Genomic DNA, 21388 nt, shown 5'->3' on the forward strand with positions numbered 1-21388 from the left:
AGTATTGAAAATTTACTTCTTCCTTACAATTTTCTTACATTTTTTTCTTTAGCTTACTTTATTAGAGTATAGTATATAATATTATAACATAAAATATGTGTTAATCAACTGTTTATATTATCTGTCAAGGCTTTCAGTGAACAGTATGCTATTAGTGGTTAAGTTTGGGGAGAATCAAAAATCACATGCAGATTTTTGACTGCCTGGGGCTCTGCCTTTCTAATGCCCAAACTGTTCAAGGGTCAACTGTAGAAGTTAAGTCTCTTTTCTTAAAGCCCAGAAAAACTGATTTTCCTTAGGTCCCAGAAATTAAGCCTTAAAATCAGAAGCAATGATTACCTTTTTTAAAAAAAATTTCAAAGTCAGAGAAAAGTTATAAGAACAATATGATGAACCCTTATATATCTTTACTTCATTCGCCAGTGGTTCATATTTTGTTACATTTATATATGCTCTATGTATGTATGTATGTTTGTGTATAAACATAATTTTTTTCTTGAAGTATTTGCACTTAGTGATGCAATGTCTTTTCCTCTGAATACATAAGCATATATTTCTTAAAAACAAGGACTTTCTCTTACATAACCAATACAATTATCAAGATCAAGGAATTTAACATTGATATAATACTATTACCTAATTCACAGTCAGAATTCATATTTGTCTTTTCTTTTTAATGTCCTTTATACCTATTTAGGTTTTTCCGTAGCCCAGAAACCAATCTAAGGTAATGTATCAAATTTAGTTCTAAGCAAATATTTTGAAATTGTGTAAATATGTCATATTTCATCAAACTTTTATCCATTAGTTTTAGTATTCACTGATGATTTCCTAACTCTGGCATTCCTCTTATAGTTTGCATTCCATTAAAAAAGAAAAAGAGAGCTTCCCTTCTCAATTTACTGAAGTATATCAGTATAAATTCATGGAATCTTATTTCATGGGCTGTAGTCTGTTTTTATCATTATTTATTTTGGTGCTCAAAATAAATATTTTTATTTTACTTTTATTTGGCCAGTGGGAGCCCCTTCAGGCTGGTTCCTATGTTCTTTTGATATTTTTCTATTATTATTTGAGTACTTCCTCATTTTTTTTATTTAACTAGATTCTCTATACTTATACTTTCCTTGCCCTGGCTCTGGAATCACCATTTTTTCTAAGGAGCTGTTTTCTTTTAGTGGAGAACACTATTTAGAAATCAAGATATAGCTATGAGGTGCTCATTCCTGTTGCTTCTAGGCTTTCTCAGCCAACAGAGCAGGAAGAAATACTGATAGACTAATTATAGTCCCACACCAGGGTACATTCTAGTCTTTCCCTCCTTCCATATTTGTAACCAATATCAAGAATCTTTGTTCCTTTGCTATTTTTTATTCAGGCAAATACATTATTTAGAAATTAATGTGTATGTAGGGGTGCCTGGGTGGCTCAGTCAGTTAAGTGTCTAACTCTTGATGTCAACTCAGGTCACGATCTCTGGGTTGCGAGATCGAGCCCTGCATCAGGGCTTAAGGTTCATTCTCTCTCTCTCTCTCTCTCTCTCTCTCTCCCTCTTCCACTGCTCCTCCCCCCACCTCTATACACTCTCTCCCTCTCTTTCTCTCTAAAAAAAAATAATAATAGCACATTTATTGCAGAAGATTTTTATTAAATTGCTAAATGCAAAAATCTTATATTTGTGAGGCATATTAGCCCCTCTGCTGCACTATTCGGAATATGATTTTACAGAATCCTATCTCAGATAGGGGATGGCTTCATCATTATTCACTCTGATTTAGGGGATAGGTGATCTTGGGCAAGTCATTTCTGACTTCAGTTTCATTATCTGTAAGATAAGAATAATAATGAATAAGGTAGTAAATTTGTTATAAGATAAATACTGTATGTCACCAATCACAGACTCAGCATAGCAAGCAGTCAGCAATTTATAACTGTTTTGCAGATTATGGAAGCAATTATTTACATATGTAGACAAATAATTTATTCATAGTATGGTGAATATATACTAGTTAAAGCCTTGCTGTTCTTGTTGTTTTAATTCTAGTATAGTTAACATACAGTGTTACATTATATTTCAAGTGTACAACATAGTGATTCAACAATTCTATATGTTACTCAGTGTTCATTCTGGATAAGTGGACTCTTGATCCCCTCACCTGTTTCACCAAACCCCCGACCCACCTCCTGTCTAGTAACCACCAGTTTGTTCTCTAATGTTAAGAGTCTGTTTTTTGGTTTGTCTCTTTTTATCTTCATTCATTTGTTTTGTTTCTTAAATTCCACATATAAGTGAAATCAATCTTTCTCTGACTTATTTCACTTAGTATTATATACTCTCTAGGTCCATCCATGTTTTTGCAAATGGCAAGATTTCCTTCTTTTTATGGCTGACTAATATTCCATTGTGTATGTATACCACATGTTCTTCATCCATTCATCCATCGACCCTTGGGTTGCTTCCATAATTTGGCTATTGTAAATATGCTGCCATAAACATAAGGGTGCATGTATCTTTCGAAATAGTATTTTCATATTATTTGGGTAAATACCCAGTAGTGGAATTACTGGATCTTAGGGTAGCTCTATTTTTAAGTTTTTGAGGAACTTCCATACTGCTTTCCACAGTGGCTGTACCAGTTTGCATTCCCACCAGCAGTGCACTAGGGTTCCTTTTTCTCCACATCCTCACCAACAGTTGTTGCTTGTATTTCTGATTTTAGCTGTTCTGGCAGGTGTGAGGTAATATCTCATTGTGGTTTTCATGTGCATTTCCCTAGTGATGAGCAATACTGAACATCTTTTTATGTGTCTGTTGACCATCTGGATGTCTTCTTTGAAGAACTGTCTGTTCAGATCTTCTGCCTTTTTTTTAATTGGACTATTTGGTTTTTTTGGTGTTTAGTTGTACAATTTCTTTATATATTTTGGATTCTAACCTTTTATCGGATATGTTATTTGCAAATATCTTCTCCCATTCAGTACATTGACTTTTAGTTTTGTTTACTGCCTTGGTTTGTAGAAGCTTTTCATTTCGATGTAGTCCCAATAGTTTACTTTTGCTTTTGTTTCCCTTGCTTCAGGAGACATATCTAGAAAAATGTTGCAATAGTTATGTCAGAGAAATTACTGCCTGTGCTCTCTTCTAGGATTTTTATGTTTTTGGGTCTCACATTTAAGTCTTTAATTCATTTGGAGTTGATTTTTGTGTATGTGTAAGAAAGTGGTCCAGTTTCATTCTTTTGCATGTAGCTGTCCAGTTATTCCAACACTATTTGGTGAAAAGACTTTTTCCCATTGCATATTTTTGCTTCCTTTGTCAAAGATTAACTGGCCACGTAATCGTGGACTTAATTTTGGGGCTATGTTTCTGTTTTTGTGCTAATACCATACTGTTTTGATACTATAGCTTTGTAGTATATCTTGAAATCTGGGATTGTGATACCTCCAGTTTTGTTCTTTTTCAAGATCACTTTAGCTATCCAGGGCCTTTTGGGGTCCCATACAAATTTTAGAATTATTTGTTCTAGTTCTATTAAAGCATTTTTAAGGGTAGAAGGTATTATATATTATACTAGTAAAGAAAAATTTGCAGATCTTTTTAAATAAATAAACTGTACAATTTGTATATATAAATGCATAAAAGCATATATTTTGTAAATTACATAAATTAATATATGTATATGTAATATATTTAAGGCAAAGTTGATTATAGCTTTATTTACATGTAAATTCATAAATTAAGAGTCAGTTTTATAAGCGCCACAAGATTGATGAATACATGTGTTATTTGCTGTCAGAATGTGCTTGGTCAGACTGTTTTTAGCTTTTATGCTTATAACAAGTAATGAAAACATTGGCTTTCCAGTCAACCAAATATTTGTTTTGCTGCTACTTACTTGTTACTGTAGACTAAATAATTTTTCTTGCCTTCAGCAGCATAAATATGGTTTTAGTCCAGGCTGTGGACACTTCAGCTTTAATTTTATTCCTTTGCATATAATGCCACATGTGTGCTCCTATAATAAAACTGTAAGTACTTTATTTTCTGTCATATGGTGAAGGAGCTCATTGTACTCAGGTATACAAAAATGATTCCAGAAGAAAAAGATAATGGTATCTGCTAAAATGAAAGAGGGAAAGAGAATGCTGGCATGGAATATAGAAATATAACTCTTCTAAAGAAAAAAGCAGACATTGAAACTCTTAAATGTTTAAAACAGGGCATCCTGTATGCTTTTCAATAAAAGCTGGTGATAGCTGTGGTAAAATATTTCATCAGTATGATTGTATTCCTAGGTCAAAAAAAGATAGAGACAAGGGGGAAAAATGAAGTTAATGAATAAAACAAATGTTACCCTAGATCATGGCCCTATTTGTGTCTCACTAAGGAGAAGCATAAGGATTATATGAAATATATTTATTTTTATAAAGGAATTCAAAAAATTATCAGAAAATACTGATACAGGACAAAACATTTTATAATGAGCATTCAAACAATAGCAAGTAGCAAGCTGATTTTCACAATCTGGAAAGTTCATTACATTTCAGAGTCAAGATCAGCTAAACCTGCTTCAACTTCTTAGCACCCTATACTTACCCCATCTTACCATTTACAGCATGGAGTGTAATTATCTCTTTATTTGCTGGTGTACATCAATATACTGTGAATTTTTGAAAAACGTGGTCTATCTTGATCATAGTTCGTTTATTCAACAAGTATTTATTGTGTGTGTACTATGTGCCAGTACTTTTTTGATACTTTGGAATCACCAGTTAACAAAATAAAGACCTCTGGAATCCTTTGCAATGTATATGCATATCAAATCCTGGCAATGTAAACTTTAAATATCTTAAAATTTTATTTGTTAATTATATCTCAAGTTGAAAAAAAAAAGACTTCTGCCTTAATGGACCTATATTCTATTCATATTTGTAAAGTTATTGGCACATAGATTATAGATTTCCCCTTACTGTCATAAGATGTATGCAGCAGCTCTAAACATACTGTCTTCATAGAATTGCATCCAAAGCAGAAGGAAAGGTAGATGCAAAGACCTTTCTCTTTCTGGACCTTTCTTTATAGGAAAGAAAATCTTTCTCAGAACCCCCACCAGACTTCCCTTTGCATATCACTGTCCAAAAGTGGATCTACTGAGAATAAACATGTGACAGGACCAATCATTGGCAAAGTAAAGTGAGATTTCTTAACTATAAGCAACCAGAAGAAAAGTTTCACCACAACAACCAACTCATCTGTACTGTGGGCCATTTGTTTGCCTGCTCTCCTATGACTATGGATGAGCTACTCCTACACTGAGGCCAACTCCCTCACTTGTGCAGTAGATCTTGCTGCCTCTCACATACTTGTAGACAACACTCCAGCAGTTCTCTTCTTTCTTTCCTGCATCATTAAACTTCCTTCTTTACTGGATCATTTACCATCAGCATGAAAACATGCCATATCTGCTCCACTTAAAAAAAAAAAAAAAAATCCTGTCCTCACATCCCCCTCCAGCTACTACACTTTAGCTCTGTCCCTTTCCAGAAAAAAGTCCTTGAAAGAACATACATGCCTGCCATCTCCTATTTCCTCACCTCTCATTCCCTCTTAAATTTACCTGCTGTACTTCCATTCTCACAAGTCAACTGCTTAGACCTCTTCTTAAGTGATTTATTGCCAGCATTGTACACTGTTGATCATTCCCTCCTCTTTGCATCACCTTTTTACTTGGCCTTTGATTTCTTCTTATACTACACTTACTTCTTTACTGGTGTCTTTTAACCTTATGGATTTAAATGTCATCTATATGCTTATAAATTCCAAAGTGTTTAATCGGTTCTTAAACTTAACATGTCCCAAATTGAACTACCGATCTTATCTTCCAACTCTGCTCCTCCTGAAATCTTCCCCATCACGGTTAATCTTTGAGTCACCTTTGACTCCTCTCTTTCTTTTATACTACTCATTCAACTGATGAACAAATCTAGGATATATAACCTAGCCACTTCTGTTATCACTCTGGTGGGAGCCACAACCATTTGCCACCTAGATTAGTGCAGTTGTCTAATAACTGGTTTCTGTTTCTACCAGTGGTCTCTGAAAGTCTGTTCTCAATATACTAGCCAGGATGGTCCTTCAAAAATCTAAGTCACATCTTGTCACACTCCTTTTTTTTTTTTTTTACTCACCAATGGGTTTCTTAAAAGCTAAAGACCCTAGTAGCCAAGATCTATAAAGAACTTATCAAACTCAACACCCAAAAAACAAACAATCCAGTCAAGAAAGGGACACAAGACATGAGCAGACATTTCTCCAAAGAAGACCTAGACACGGCCAATAAGCACATGAAAAAATGCTCCACATCACTTGTAATCAGGGAAAAACAAATCAAAAGTAAGATACCACTGAAAATGGCTAAAATTAATAGGACAGGAAACAACAAAGGTTGGCGAGGATGTGGAGAAAGGAGAATCCTCTTACACTGTTGGTGGGAATGCAAGCTGGTGCAGCCGCTCTGGAAAACGATGTGGAGGGTCCTCAAAAAACGTAAAAATAGAGCTACCCTACGACCCAGCAATTGCATTACTGGGTATTTGCCCCAAAGATACAGATGTGAGACAACAGAGTGCCTGCAACACAATGTCCATAGCCCCAATGTCCACAATAGCCCAACAGTGGAAGGAGCCACAATGTCATTCAACAGATGAATGGATAAAGAAGCTGTTATCTCTATATACAGTAGAATATTATTCAGCCATCAGAAAGGATGAATACTCACCATTTGCTTCAACATGGATGGAACTGGAAGGTATGCTGAGTAAAATAAGTTAATCGGAGAAAGACAATTATCATATAGTTTGACTGATATGTGGAATATAAAAAATAGCGAAAGGGACCATAAGAGAAGGGGGAGAAACTGAATGAGGAAGAATTAGAGAAGAAGACAAACCATGAGAGACTCCTCTAACTGTGAGAAACAAACTGAGGGTTGCAGAAGGGGGAAGATGGGGTAACTGATGACAGGCATTAAGGAGGGCATGTGATGAGATGAGCACTGGGTGTTGTATTATATGTTGGCAGATTGAATATGAATTTTAAAAATTAAATTAAAAAAAATAAAGCCCCTCTGTTTGTCTGCAACAGCCTGCATCATCTATGCTCCACCTCCTTTTTATCTCTGGTTTCATCTCCTTTTACTTCCCTCTCATTCACTCTGTTCTAGGCAGACCAGCCTCTTCGCTCTGAGTACGTTTGGCATGCTCCCTGCCTCAGGGCCATTGCACATGCTGTTACCATCTGGACTGCAAGTCCTCCAGATAATCTACATGACTTATTTCCTTACCTCTCAGGTCTTTTTCTCAGTGAAGCCTCCTCTGACCATGTCTGCCTGGCACTCCCTGAGTTTCCTTTCCTTACTTCAGTGTTCTCTGTTTTATATTATCACCCTCTGATATACTTGTGTGTTTTACTTATTTACTGTTTTCTGTCTTCCCCACTAGATTTTTGTCTGTTTTCTCTAAGAAAACAGCTAGAACAATATTTGGCATGTAGTAGGCATTCAAAAAAATATTTGGAGAAGAATGAGTGAAATCAAAGATGAAAGCTAAACTAAATCGGTCGTGATTTGTCCCCTGATACTGAGCATTCTGTTCCCTAAACCAAATGTGGATTTTGTTAGCAAAAAAAAAAAAAAGAAGAAGGTAGAAGGATTATTACTCGGGCAGTCAACTATGTCTTTAACACAAGCTCATACTTGTGAGTAACTTTATACCTTTTTATTTTCTTCCCCTGTCCTCATTTGTCTCTTACAAGAACCCATGAAAAGTAGGACAGGCAGTATTTTGCACAAAAAGAATTGTGGCTCAGATAATTAATTTTTCCCCGAGAGCACCAACACAGCTGTGAGGACCTAAATTGCCTGATAGTACCTGCAGTCCTCTTCCCGGAGTAGTAGCTGTGAATAGCGAAGACAACATTGTGTGGAATACTGTATAAATCTTCCACGTGAGCCAAGAGAACCTTTCCCTCCATAAAGTGATTATGAATCTGCCTTCTTTTTTCAGCCTGTCATCTCACAATGAAAAACAAAACCCCAAAGCATTGCATATTTAATATAAGATGTTATTCTTTCCTGTATCTTGGATTAAATTTAGTACTTTTGTAATAGATAAATTAGCTACTTATATAGATAAATTAGCTACTTATATATTATTTACTGCCAGTATGTACTTTTTAACAAAATGGATTACCAGAATATGTTGCTTTACTATCAGATTCCTCCATATTTGGCCCACATCATTCCCCTCTCCTCTTTACCAAAAATTATCTCCTAGCAACCATTCAAGCCAGAACTACAATCAGAATATTCCAAATGCTAAATAAAATTGTTAATTTTTAACCAGTCAAGTAAGGTAAGCAGGCATGTCTATCATCTATTTTTTGTTAGGTGGTAAAGAAAAAGATTCTTGTAAACTTTTTTACCTAAACTTTTTTACCTAGAAGGATTATTTATCCCGAGATATTCATATACGAAGTATACTAATATACTAGCTATGTTTATATACATGCACATATACTATAAATATGTACACATTATATAATGCATATAGCAAAATGTCTAAAACTATATTGAATGTGATTTATTCCCTCTGACATTTCAAAATGCACTTCTGAATTTTGTGGCTTCTTTTGAGGAATGTCAAGGTTATTATTTATCATTTCATTGTTGATAAACAGATGTTCAGGTTCACAAAACTTGTGGAAAATGGAGTGATGGACATTCAAGCTCCCCATTCAGTAAAAAAGACACAGTGGCTGCCCTTATGTTCTAACATGAGGTTGGAGAATAGAGCAGAAGCAAGCACTTGGCCTATATTGGTCTGAGACTTGACAATGAATACGTCTATGCTGAGTTTAAGAAAGCTGTTTATTAATGAAACTAGCATTTCCATTTGTTCTTATTATCTTTTACAGTTATAAAAAGTACTTGTCTCAAGTTTTATTTCATTCCTGCAATCAGACAAGCAATTTCCTTTCTATCTGATTTTTATATGAACATCGTAGGTTGTCTGTGGCTTTTGGTTGCCATGGTAAGAAATCAGGCCTCTCCTAGCTGACTAGGACTTATTATTTCTTGTCTTTACTGTTACTCTCTGTTCTACTGTTGCTGAAGTAAAAGGACCAAGCATAAGCTATATCAACTAGAACTCAGGGTGGTTGCTAGTATGCATATCTATGTGGCCACTTATTATTTCCTTTAGATTTATATTTTTCATCTCATTGTTTGAGCACCTTCTTTTCTACATCAGCCACTTATTTTACTTTCTTTGATCCTTTGTCTTCTAAAAACTAAAAACATTTCTTTTATCGGCAACTTGTGATAGTTCCATTCCAACCATGTTTTTATATATCATCTTACTGCTACTTCCTAAAAAGGAAACATTCCCTCCAGCCAGCAACTGTTCCACCTTGTTCCTCATCAGTAGGGCTGGCACCAATTCAAGTTCTGTCAACACTGTTCCATCAGATAAAGCTGTTGGTAACGTAAAGGATGAGAGAGGGTAGTGTATATGCATACAATTCAGGCTCCAACGACCTGCCTAACAGCATTCTTCCTGCTTCCATGTTAGCCTGCATGCCTGTGCCTTGAAGTCTACTCCAGTATTCCTGTACTATGTGCTGATACTGACACCTGTTCATGGATATATCCATGTCTGTCTGATAATAATTTAATCATTTGGAAAAGAACTCATGTTTTCTGGATTTCATTGACAAAATGGCTAATAATTAAGCATACGTACACGATCTTTATATAAACATCATTTTTAATAATAAGCTAAAAGCCTAATCATAATATAAGTAATAGGCCTACAATCTGTTGCCATCTGTATTGTTTCACACTAGATATTAACAGAACTGGATAAGCTTCACTTTTAGAAAATCTCACTGTGTCCCAAGGGATAACGTTCATTCTGAACATTACCAGTCAACCATGTTGAATCACATTCTGTGATGAGTTTAGTAGTGTCAAATCAGAAAAGATTTAGTCAAAATCTTTGATCTCTGAATTCTCTCCAGTTAGTACGATCGTTGCCAGTTCTGCTAAGGGCACAGAGTTACCAGGCAGTTGCACCATCTGTATTATTTGCTTCATTTTTATCTTGCTGCTTTTTTTTTTTTTTTTTTTTTTTTAGATTTTATTTATTTATTCATGAGAGACACAGAGAGAGGGAGGGAGAGGCAGAGACACAGGCAGAGGGAGAAGCAGGCTCCATGCGGGCGGGGAGCCCAACATGGGACTCGATCCCAAGTCTCCAGGATCACACGTTGGTCTGAAGGTGGCGCTAAGCTGCACTGAGCCACCCAGGCTGCCCCCACCTTGCTGCTTTTTTGTGAGTCTCTCAGAATCCCTCTATCTGTTAGTCTAGACTACAGGTTAGAGGGTAGAGCAGGGTTTTCCAAATTGTAGCCAGTAATTACTGGTGGGTCATTAAACTCAGAGGCATATCTTAATCAGCATTTTTTATTTAAGGAAATGGCATAGACCAGAAAACATAAGAATGTATCACATGTAGTAAGGGTAAGTAAGTATTCTTTTATGAAATTTTGAAATTTTTTTTTTTTACATTTTGTTGAACAATATAAAATTGTCATTTTTGTAGGTAAACAAAACATAATGTTAGTATTTTCATATGGCTTAACCTTATATACAATTTCATATGTTAGCTATATACCAAAATATGTGTGTAGTTAATATGAAAAAAAATTTCCTGTGATCCGTCACAGTACAAAGAATTAAAAAAACCACTGAGTTTGAATAAATGTCTAATAGCACTGTGCCAAATAAGCCTCCCAAAACCCACAGAATATTTTTCCCTGCTTCTAACTTAGCTGGCCTTTCTTATGTAGAATAAGACTAATTCATGAGAAGCAGATATTTTATATTTAATAATGAAACTGTATTAATAGTCAATTAAACAGCATTCATAATTAATAGAATATCAAGTGCTTTCTTGAATTTTGGTGTGCAGATGAACTATAAGATTTAGAGACATTCGGAACAGTGAGAACTGCTCTAGTTAAGGAAGGCTTCACTGAGGGAAGTGAAATGAAAAAAATTAGTCTGACCAGAGGAAAGGGCACTCTCCTGTAACATCTTAATATCTATACCAAGAGTTCAAAAGTTTATAGAACCTTGATTCTATAGAAGAAATAATCTATAGTTCAAAAAGCATGAGTAGTAGTACCCAGGTTTGATGAAATAGGATCAGGAAACAGTTTCAACTTGACAATCACTAACTTTAATGTGGTAAAGGACTTTCTGGTTAGGAAGACTTATCTGACCTTTATAGCTTATAGTACCTTATAAGAGAGCTGTAATCTTATTTAGTTGATGTTTTTTAGTTTTTCTTTTAGATATAATTTTTCTTCTTTTTTGTTTTTTTTTTTTATTTTTCTTTTAAAAACCTGTAGAAACTATAACCTCAGGGAAATAAATAAGTTTATTTATTCACTTAGAAATTTATGTATTTACTTAGGAAACAAAAAAAATTCTTAGGATTTTTCTAAAATGGAGGCACCTGAGTGGGTCAGTCTGTTCAACATCCAACTCTTGGTTTCAGCTAAGGTCACGATCTCAGGGTTGTAAGATCAAGCCCTGTGTCAGGCTGCACTGAGTGGGGAGTCTGCTTGAGCAATCTCTCTCTCCTTCTCCCTCTTCCCCTTTCCCCTAGCTCGCTCGCTCTCTCTCGCTCTCTCTCTCAAATAAATAAATAAATAAATCTTAAAAAAAAAATTCCCAAAATAAATGTGAAATCCAGGACCTCAGGGAGAATTATTTTGGATACTTTTACTGTCTAGATACCTAAATATATTTTTAGAGAAAAACATCATTCATCACATGTCAATGAGGGGTTAGTGTTTGCATATTTTCTTGAGTGAACAGAATTAGATTTTTTAAAAAGATTTTATTTATCCATGAGAGACAGAGAGAGTAGGGGAGAGAGAGAGAGAGAGAGAGAGAGAGACAGACAGACAGACATAGGCAGACACAGGCAGAGGGAGACATGGGACTCAATCCAGGGTCTCCAGGACCATGCCCTGGGCCAAAGGCAGCGCTAAACTGCTGGGCCTCTGGGGCTGCCCCAGAATTAGATTTAGATCTGAAAAGACTACAGTATCCTCAAAACAAATCTGTTCTCGGTACATTTTTCTTACAAACTCCACCCCTTTCTTATAGATTTCTAGTCTGTGCCTTATGTCCTACTGTGACCTTTTTAGCCACAATTTTTCTGTTGGACTATTTTAACAACCTGCTAACAGGCTGCCAACAGATCTCTGTTGCTAATCTCAGATCCTGCCAGTGCATTCTGTGTGTGGCTTTTCTTAAACAAAAACTTGATCATGTGTCAATCCCCTTCATAAAATTCTTTAATGGCATCTCATTTCCTACAGGATGAAATCCTTTGTGTGCCATACAATGCCCTACGTTCCTAAACTTTGCCTGCCACACCAGTCTCATCTCTCATTATGGATCCTAAGCTCTATTATGCTACATACCAACCTATTTCCCACCTGAGCCCTTGCTGCCACAACTTCCTCTTCCTAGAATGCCTCTTGTATGCAATGAAAGTTTCCTCAGTATTCAAATAGCCTTAAAGGCCATTTCTCTGAAATGCCTTTTCTGATCTCCTTCATCACTAGACCAGTGGTTCCCAAGCTTTTCTATACATTAGAATCACCTGGAAATACCAAAGCTCAGGGAGTGAAACCCACATGTCAGTACTTTTTGAAACTCTCCAGGTATCTGGTCAGGATGGTTTAAATATTCATCTGTATCTTCCTGGACTTTTTTTTTTTTTTTTTTTTTACTTTTGCTTTTAATTGCTTAAGCCACTTGGAAATTATTTTAGTCCACAACATGGAGTGAACATATATGGTTTGTAATTTAGCAGGTGAAAGAGACAAACTACCAGTATTGATACAACGTGGTACATATTCTGATGAAGGTTTGAGGGAGCAAAAGAAAGGAAGTTAAATCTAGATGGCAACATATCTTTCTAGACACACAAACCCAAGTAGAATCATCAGTTATTTAGACCATTGGTCTTCAAAAATGTTTTATTACACCTGCAGAATAAAGTTTTTAATTTTTAACAGTTTTATTGAGATATAGTTCACATACCATCCAATTCACCCATTTAAGTGTGCAATCCAATGACTTTTAGTATATTCATAGATACCTTCAACTATCACCACAATTTAGAACATTTTCATTATCTCAAAAGGAAACCCTGTACCCTTTACCATCTCCTGCTACAGGTTCAGCCTTCCCTTCCTCCCCTAGCCCTCTATAACCACTAATCTGCTTTATATCACTATAGAGTTCTCTGTTATAGATGTTTCATATGAATGTGATTGGCTTCTTTCACTTAGCATATTTTCAAGGTTCATCTGTGTTGTAGGATGTAGCAAATACTTCATTCCCCATTATAGCTAAATGATATTCCCTTCAATGGCTATACCACATATTGTTTATCTGTCAACTGATGGACATTTGGGTTGTAAAATATATTGTGAGCATTTCCAAAACATGTATTTTTATATGTATTTGTGACTCATATGTCGGTATAACCAAAGACATAGGTTATATACTATATATAACATACAACAAAAAAACAATAGTTTAAATATTAATAACATTTTTAGGGTGCCTGGCTCATTAGTAGATCATGATGTTGATCTCAGGGTCATAAGTTCAAGCCCCACACTGGGCACAGAGCTTACTTTAAAAATAAATAAATAAATAACCAATAAATAAATATAAAGGATTCTAATATTTTCTTCTCACCTCTCAAGTGGGTCCTTTTGTACACTAGAAACCTCTCAACTTTTATAAATTTTTGAAGCTACTGGTTCAGGTGAGTAAGTTAGTTGAAAGTGTTGCCAATGAAGGATACAGTGCATGCAAATGCATGGAGATAAAAGAAAGCATGGCACCTTTTCTTATCTTGCAAGTTGTGTGTGTGAAACAGAGTGGAAAGGATATGGCATTTTTTATGCAGTCATTTTTACCCTCTCACTTACTATAATAATTTAGGCATCTAAATTACAGAACATCTATTTACTCTTCCAATACCTAAGAAAGATAATAAAAGTTTTATTATACTATGTAAATCCATATTTTTATTGTTACTATTTGGCAGTGTACACAAGACACTTTATACTTTCTCTCTAGAAGCAACCTTACAGTCTGGTCCCCTTTCAAATAATCCCAACCAAGAATTAGCATCAGTATCCTTTTTTACCACTTTTGTCTGATTTATCTCTGAAAATCTTATTTTCAGTATTATCCGTGACATAAGGAGAGTGAGTCTGCCATAGAAAAACAACAACAAAAATAAGTCCTTTGTACTTTGCCTTCCACAAAACCCATAGAGAAGTCCCTTACACTACACTGTGATGAGTTGCCATATGATGCATATATAGAAGAATTGTTTATTCTTACTGATTTGATTGTAATTAAAGACACAATGATTGCAGTATTTACTACAGCCAAAGACTGCTGGTATCTTGTGAAGATGCTAGGCGGACTATTGGGATAGAATCCAGGCAACTCAGTTTCTCAGAAATACTTCTCAAGGTTGGCTTGCTTATTTTTCTATTATCCATACTTGTACTGCCTGAGATATTTTAACAGTATGTAGCATACTAATTAATTTACTACATTAAATGCCTTAAACAGTAATTAATAATGAATTTACCATCTAAGACAATAGAGACAAAGCATTTGGGAGGCAACTCAAGCCTTCACTCCAGTGAGTGACAAAGCTGAGAACAGAATGTGAGTTTGCTAACTCAAAATATTGAACCCAGTCCATTCAGTGTGTTGGCTTTGTTTTGTGACTAAGCCAAAGGTTTTCTTTAAAAAATTAATCAGTGAGAATGTGTCTGTAATTGTGTTCTAATCCAAAATAAGAGGGTGAGAAATTTTTCACTTCGCCAAGAAAAAAATGTAAGATTGCTTTAGTAACGATTTCAGCTTATGAAATTAATCAAACAAACCCAAATAATCCTTCTTTATTAAAAGTGTTAATTAATGCCATTTCAAAGCTCAGGCACCTTAAAAGATTTTTTTTTCTTTCTGTAGCACATGTTTTTGTAATATAGAGTTCAGAGACTTTAACTTTAGTTGATATATCATCTTAATGAGTATTATATTTCTATTGTTTCCGGATCATTTTTTGGCTGCAAATACCACAAAAGAAATGTTAAGAACCATTAAGCTTAAGGTGGAACCTAATAACTGCAGCTTTTCAAGGAAGGCCAGTTATTCAGACCCCTCTGCTTTGTCCCTTCCTTCTCCCCACTTCCTTTCAGTTAGTTTCTCTAGGAATTCATTTTCTTCTGAAAAATCATCTTTTAAAAAAATATTAATTCTTGTAAATAATATCTGTCAAGTGTCTGAAAACTTATAAGCATTATTTGAATCTCTAGACATAAAATGAAGAATAAAACAGAAAAGTTCCTGCCCTTTAGGAACTCACATTCTTGGGCCTAGCTTTGGTACCCATGTCAGTCAAAGCTCACTGGCATTCACTCATTACATGCCTTTCCAAATTTCAGCTTTTTTCAAAAGATATGTCTTTCCAGTGGCAACTCATTCCATGTTATATTTAAATGAGTTATCATGCATAAAGCACTTAGAATACTCACTGGCACATGGAAAGCACTATTTGTACAAGTGTCCTACAGGCAGAGGATAAGAATAGCAGAGCATTTTCCATCCTACTGTATGCCAGCAGATAGTGCTTATTCTTTTTTTTTCCAGATTTTTTTTTTTTTGGAGTAATCTTTACACCCAACGTGGGGCTCAAACTCAACCCTGAGATCAAGAGTCGAATGCTCCATTGACTGAACCAGCCAGATAGTGCTTATTTTTAAGCAAATTCAGATTTATAGGTAAGCCTCATTATAAGAATGCTACATTTGAACATCCACATTTATGGAAATATAAATTAAGTTTTGATAATTTGCTTCACAAATGAATTTCCCACACTTCTTCCAGTTATGAATTTTATTGGTGCTTTGAAAATATGATTTAATATACAGAAATATTTTTTTCCAACAAACATGTTAATAAAGTGAAAAATATTATATCTACTCCTTGCTGCTTCAAATGAGATTTAATCTTTTGAAGGGAGCCATGCTAGAAAGTAGCTTATAATATAGGGTGCCCTGGATTCAATGCCAAATAATAAAACCTCATATTTATATAATATGAAGTTTACAAAGTCTTGTCACATGCCCTTTCACATTTAGTTCTGTAACAGTCTGAGAAGTAGATTAAGCAAGTTCTATAATTTCCATTTTGCAAATGAAGAAACCAAAGCAATAAAGACATTTAGAACTCAGCCTAACTGAATCAGATTTGAGAAGTCAGAACTTCTGTCCAATAGTCTCCACTATAAAATTGCAAAGCATTATTTCCTTAAGAAAATTAAAAAACAATTTAATAATAAATAAAATAAGATAAGCCACAAGCAAAATGACCTATTAACTGGAAGCCAGAATCAGCAGACTGAGATCTGGCGTACAGCTCACAGCATTATCAGTAAAACTAAGCAAGGTGACCCCCATCCAACTCAGACTCCAATCCCAGGTTCCAGAAAGCACATCTGAACACAGGTCGACTTCAGATGAAGCAAAACTTGATAATCTCTGTCCTATCCTCACCTCATCTCAAAATACAGCTTGTTAGAGATATTTAAGATAGAAATTGAGGAAGAAGGTTGAAATCTGAATCGGACTAAATGAACCTAGGCAGAGAATACGGTCTAGGCAGGTTAAAAAATTCTGAAACAACTGGGTATAGTAATTTCAAGTAATTGCACATACTTCACCTTGAAGGTAGAATATTCTGATAGGTTTGGGAAAATAATTTTACCAAGATACTTTTTAAAGTTCTTTCCTAAACTGATTAGGGGAAAATCTCAACAAGATTTTGTGAGCCAGTCTTTCTCTGTCTCTCTATTACTTACTGGCCTTTGTCCTCTTGTTCACTGAATTACTGCAGAAGGCACTGTTTTCATTAAGAGAAGTGTGGGCATCAGGAAACTTGGAACTTTAGTGTCCGTTCTATCAACTAATTCAAACTAGTATCATATAAAGAAAATATTATTTTATTTTATTTTTTTTTTTAGAAATGAGTTCAGGGGATCCCTGGGTGGCTCAGCGGTTTAGCGCCTGCCTTTGGCCCAGGGCACGATCCTGGAGTCCCGGGATCGAGTCCCACATTGGGCTCCCGGCATGGAGCCTGCTTCTCCCTCTCCATGTGTCTCTGCCTATCCTCTCTCTCTCTCTCTCTCTCTGTCTATCATAAATGAATAAATAAATCTTTTTTTAAAAAAAAAAGCGACAAAAATACTTTAAAAAAAAAAAAGAAAGAAATGAGTTCAAACAACATACCAGTCCAGGGTGGTTCAACACAGTTCATTTAGTTTTACAAAAGGCTTGCAAATACTTATAAATTATTTCCTTGTAGTGTAGACCTATAAGACATGTCTTGTGTCTACTTGTTACTCAACAAAATAAAGTTCCAGTTCACTAATCCAGCCCTTAGGTAATTGCATGCATAAGCAGATTTTTCTGATTTTCCTTATTCCCCATCTTATTTCACCCATTCTTCACTTTCACAGAACATTTTTTGTCTTCCTCATGGCATCCTGCACTATATTGCCTCCCTGCTTGGTTATGATGTCTTTTCTACCAGCTTTGGCTAGATCTTCCTTCTCTAACAAGGCCCAGTTTTGCTGCCACTTCCTCCTCCCAACTTTTCCTGTCTCCTCTGCAGGGATTTCCTAAGTACTTTATCAGGACCTCTCATGTCGTTGGTACCACTGCACAGTTAAAAGAGTATATGTATCTTATCCCTTTTCCAGCCTATAAGCTCCTTCACATCAAGAACCATCTATGTTTCACTCACTCCCATATACACTAGTGCCCCCCCCCTTTCCCCATAACTGCTTGCAGTGTAATAGAATAAAAACAGCATGGCCTTTGAAGTCTGACAGCCCTGATTTCAAATCCTTTCTCCATCATTTATTAGCTATATAACCTTGGGCAAGATACTTAACCTCTCTAAACCTCTGTTTCCTCTTGCACAAAATAGAGACGATAATATCCATTCTGTTGTTACAGAATTAAGTGAGAAAGCAGGCACAGAGTTCTTAGTATTATATCTCAGACATGCTAGGTCCTAAAAGCAGTGATAGTACTAGTAGTAATGGTCTTATATTTTAGTCACTTTATTGTTTCAATGCCTCAGTCACACGGGATAAAAAGAAACCCGTGCATATCACACATGCAAGTATTTAAGGACTATTTTTGAATTGGTCTGTAAACTCTTATATCTACTTGGAGAAAAGTGTCTCATGAATTTACTACAAAACACTGGAACTCTCCTTTAAGTGCTATTATAAATGCAGATACTCTGAAGTGTTTAATTTGCCAGGGTAATCATAGCCTTACGCAGTGTTAGGTAGCAATTCTTTCTTCAGTATCCTCCCTGATTGGCTTCATGAAATCTTTTTATCTTGAGGAATTTTGTATTTTTTTTTTCTTATTGCTACAACACAGAATATAAAATTTGTAGTTTCCACATCCAGAATGACAGGTCAACATAGGGATGTTATCAAAATGGCCATCAAACTGCAAGAATTGTGGCTCATGCCATCTGGAGAAGTGCAAAGTCTGCTCTGTTGAGAGACCTGGGGGCAATATCAATCAATCTTTGCTCTAGTCCTGGGGTCTAAGTGAGGAAGAATGAAGTAAATTTGAAAAGAAACAACAGACTAGAGCTGACAGGTGGAAAGTTGGAGCCCCAGAAGAGAAGCTATTCATGTCCCTCAATAATTCTCAGTAATCATTTTTGTATTGTAATTGTTTTTTTGTGATCATTAAGAAAATGGAGAAACATCTGATAAAAAGCTTTTGAGATAGAATTATATAATAAACTGTAACTTAAAACAATTTAAGTTTAAAGCAATTTTAAAGCAATTTCATGTTTAGGCTTCAGAACCTGTCTTTACTGATATAAGTTCTCTTCATCTCTTAATTTATTAGATAAGTTCATTTAATTCATTTGAATTTATTTCTGGCATAATACTTTGTAGTACCTAATCTATGTGTTGTTATATCAGTTATTACCAACATGACTGCTGTTTGAATAGTAAACTCAACAAAGCAATATGCTTGAGAAAGTAAAAGGTAAAATTTTGTATTTGGGTAGGACCAGGGTATTAACAGAAATTTTTGGTGTTGTTGTTGTTGTCTTAAAATTTTATATATTTATTAGAGAGAGAGCAAAAGCCCAAGCACAGTGGGGCTCAGTCCCAGGACCCTGGGATCAGGACCTGAGCCAAAAGCAGACGCTTCGCTGACTGAACCACCCAGGTGCCCCAAAACAAGTTTTTAAAAATCTTAAGGGAAAATAACAAAAATTAAAATTATGAAAATTCCTAGAGAATTAAATCTATATTGGAAGTCCTGCCATTTTATAGTCACAGCATACTTTAAATGTATATAATTTCAAAGTGATTATTAGACTATAATGAAATACATCTGTAGTGATTACATATTCCAAAGAGAAAGTACACATAGTAGTGTATAGAGAAAGAAAATAACATTGAGATGTCATAAGATCTGGTTTCTGATATTCCAAGCCTAGCACAATCATTTGACCTCTCTGAACCTCCGTTTTTCCGTCTGTAAAGGAGCGGGTTATTGCTGTCTAAGAACTTCTTAGTTCTTTATTTTCTGTTGTAATTGTGGACATGCTCCTTTTATAGTGAATTTAAAAATTAATATTAAGGGGCACCTGAATGGCTCAGTTGGTTAAGCATCTGCCTTCAGCTCAGGTCATGATCCCAGGATCCTGGGATGGAACCCTGCATCAGGCTCCCTGTTCAATGGAGAGCCTGCTTCTCCCTCTCCTCCCTACTCGTGCTCTCTCTCACCCTCTCTTGCACGCTCTCTTTCTCAAATAAGCAAATGTAGCCAGGAGGTTGTAAATATACAGAATCCCTAGATATGAACTCTCATTCACTCACAGGTTACCCCTGTTAGAAATGTTTAATAGAAAATACAACTGAAAATCAGTATTTTTGCGCAGAGGTGAAAGAACTAAAATCTAGTAAGGCCAAAATCCAAAATGTTGTAGCTAAGATGCAAGCCCAAATGGAGACCATATAAATAAGGATGGACAAAGCAGAGAAGCCAATGGAAAATAATGAAACTGATAAAGAAGAGGGGAAGAAAAGTAATGAATCATGAAGGTAGACTTTGGAAACTCAATTGACTTATTAAAACTCAGTAACATTTATATCATAGGAATCCCAGAAGGTGAGAGAGGAAAAGGCAGAAGGTTTATTTGAACAAATTATAGCTGACAACTTCCCTAATGTAGGGAAGGACTCAGACATCAAAATCTAAGAAGCATAAAGAACTCCCATTAAATTCAACAAAAGCTGACCATCACCAAAGCATATCATAGTCAAATTTACAAAATACACAGTAAAAATCAGTATTTTTGTGTTTATGTTCCAAAATAGAATACAGTCTGAAAGTCTGGATTAATTTAACTGTATTATAACTTATTACCTTCACATTTCTCAAATCAGCTAACAGAAAAACACAGGAAAATATTCTTACTTTATTTTGAGGATTACTTTAAGTGTAAAATAACATGAAGCAATGAAGCTAGGATGAAAATGGAAAGAAAAAGAAAATGTAGACTGAATTGCATTTAATCACTGTTCAGCGTTAAAGCATATGTCAGTGTTCAGTGTTCAATTCAGGTAGCCCCTGAATTATTTAACAACTTTTGACATATCTTCACGGAACTCTGGAACTATAGGCTTATTCTGACCACCAGATGGAGCCAGTATTGTTCAATTTGTAACAATAAATATACTGAAAATAAAGTGATTAAATAAAATGAATAAATCATAGATTTCTTATTTTAGTTCACAGAACAGAAAGAAATTAAACTTTCAGCCTAGTCTTCCCCTAAGCTTCTGTGTAGACTTTGTAAATGTGCATTTAGACACCTCTAGTAAATAATTTCTTTATTGTGAATAATTTTCATTTCGGCAGTTTCATTGGATAAAGAGACCAGGTTTCTAGTGATTCACTTTTTAAAGACGTCATTTAAGCAACTTGCAATTATCTTTAAAACAAACTTAGTACAAATTTCACCTCTTGTCATTCAGTAAACACTATGGATTATAATTACAAGAAATGATAATAAAAAGTATATTATACATAAGCTCTCATCTTAATGTCAAAGAATATATTCCCAATATTGTCATTTCCATAATGGATTTTCCT

At 35.2% G+C, this 21388-nt stretch overlaps 1 protein-coding gene across 3 annotated transcripts in view; it reads left to right on the forward strand.

Annotated features, from left to right (window-relative positions):
* The window catches only part of CWC27 (CWC27 spliceosome associated cyclophilin), a 184957-nt gene that overhangs the window by 125340 nt on the left and 38229 nt on the right, over positions 1–21388 (forward strand). The gene's annotated exons all lie outside the window — the stretch shown is intronic.

This window comes from Vulpes lagopus, chromosome 8 (genome assembly GCF_018345385.1).
Source record: "Vulpes lagopus strain Blue_001 chromosome 8, ASM1834538v1, whole genome shotgun sequence".
In the NCBI taxonomy this organism is placed as follows: domain Eukaryota; kingdom Metazoa; phylum Chordata; class Mammalia; order Carnivora; family Canidae; genus Vulpes; species Vulpes lagopus.